We start from the raw sequence: 2,286 nt of genomic DNA, 5'->3' as shown, positions 1-2,286 counted from the left end.
CCAAGAGAGAGATGAGCAATGTCTAGGTTCCGCAGAAGCGGGACGTTTGGGTCGCTTAAGCGGTCCCGCAGATGCGAAGTTGGACCGCAGAGAGCGGAAAGTCGCCTTAAGTGAAAGTTCGCAGGAGCGGACGTTGATCGCATAAGCGGAAGGCGCAAAAGCGGAATTAATCCGCCAGAAGCGGAAATAACTGGCAGGTTAAGTGAAAACATCTTCCTCGCGAATTTTTGGAAGAGTAGCATTTTGGACTCCGAACCTTGAGAGCTTTGAGGCGATTTTGAAGAGGGATTCGAGGGCTATTATCAGGTATGAACTCTTGGACTTAGAGCTTGATTTTATGGTGTATAAACATGAATTTGGACTGAATAATCAAGGAATCAAAGGTCAAAAATGGTGGTTTAGGACTTGAATTTAAGAGTTTTTAAAATAGGGATTTGAGGGGTCAAATGGACCCCGATTTTGATGATTTTGATATGTATAGACTCGTGGCGAGACGAGGAATCCGGAGATGTGAATTTCGTAATTTTTCGAGAAGTGGGCCCGGGGCTCGGGTTTTGCCAACTTCGTGATTTTTGATATTTTTCGAGTCTTTTCGATTGGGTTATGACCCATTAGCCTATTGTGATGTATTTCTTGTGGTCTTGATCAGATTCGACGCGCGAGGAGGGCGATTCGAGGGGAAAGGGCATAGCGAGCTAGACTTTGACCGGCTAGAGGTGAGTAATGATTTTAAATGATGTTCTGAGGGTTTGAAACCTCGGATTTGCACAACTTGGTGCTATGTTGAGATGAGACACGCGTTCCATGACGAGCGCGGGGTCATTTACTATTGGGGACTGTGACTTGGTCCAGTCCGGATAATATTTTACCGCGTATTAGCAATGACTTGTTGTTTACACTATGATTTGGGATTATTGCCATATTTGGGGCTTATTGCCGACTGTTTGAACTCTTTATGAACTATCATCACTGTTTTCCTCACTGTTTGAAATATTATTTGAACTCAGTCCATGTGATTTACACTGTTTTCTTGAACTCAGCCATATTTACTCAAACTTGGAGTTTTAAACTGATATTTGAACTATTGTTTGAGCTGAGTCTCATTGCTTTACTGTTGCCCGAGGGGCTGTTGACTATTTCTGGACTGATTGAGGCCGAGGGCCTTATGTGAGGGCATGACGAGTGAGGCGAGGAGGCTTTCAGGCCTCGTATTGATACTATTCAGGCTTTCAGGCCTTGTTGATAGCGCTTGGGCTGTAGGAGCCGCTCCGGAGTCTGCACACCCACAGTGAGCGCGGGTACCCATCTAGAGTGATTAAATATTGAACAGTGGTAACAATGACTGACCAGTCAGGTAACAATGACTGACCAGTCAGGTAACAATGACACTGTAACACGCGTTTGGTCAGGTAACAATGGCTGACTTACGAGTTGAGTATGATTGATTTTTTTAACTGTTTTCAAAGGATTTCCTTACTATATTTCACTGGTTTCTACTGTTTTTTTTTTCTGATGTTGCTGCTTGAGATAGCATTATTTGTGCCCTTGTGGAATTTTATGTTCTCAGTCGTTATTCAATTTTATTACTCACTAGGTCGGAGTACTCACATTACTTCCTGCACCATGTGTGCAGAGACAGGCACAGCTGAGTTCGTACCTGAGCGCTGATTTCCTTCCGGACCAGGCGGACTAGGAGAGACGAGGTAGTTGTCGACGTCCACAGCCCCGTTTTCTTCCTTATCTTCTGCACATTTTATTCATCTTCAGACTATATTTCCAGACTTGTAGTATTTTCACCAACTCTGTAGTAGCTCGTGACTTGTGACACCCCGATCATCGGGCTGAGTTTGGGATGGTTTTTCCCCGTTATGTTACGTTTATTTCCGCACTTATGATTAATCAATATCTATGGTTTAAACCTGTTGTGCTAAGAAATTGTCAAAAGCAGTGTTGATTGTTCTGTTGGCTTGCCTTGTCTTCACGAGAGGCGCCATCACGACCGGGTGGGAATTGGGTCGTGACAGTCAAATTCTAGTATAGTTTATGATATTGTCCCATAGAGATTGGACAATCTAAGCTACAGACTTGTAATATTTTGACTACTATTTGAGAGAACCAAATTGATGAGGGGTGTGTTTGAAATTATAAATTAAGACAAATTTCTTCTGAAAAGTTTATATTTAAAAAGAGTTGGGAATCGTTGAATTCACTTGATATATCATTACAATAAAATCTCAGGTTGATATGTATTTCTCTAAAGAATAATTGCTTATTGCTAATACAATT

This window comes from Nicotiana attenuata, unplaced genomic scaffold (assembly GCF_001879085.1).
Source record: "Nicotiana attenuata strain UT unplaced genomic scaffold, NIATTr2, whole genome shotgun sequence".
Lineage (NCBI taxonomy): Eukaryota > Viridiplantae > Streptophyta > Magnoliopsida > Solanales > Solanaceae > Nicotiana > Nicotiana attenuata.
The sequence above is the reverse complement of the archived record's forward strand: the minus strand, read 5'-3'. Positions refer to the sequence as shown.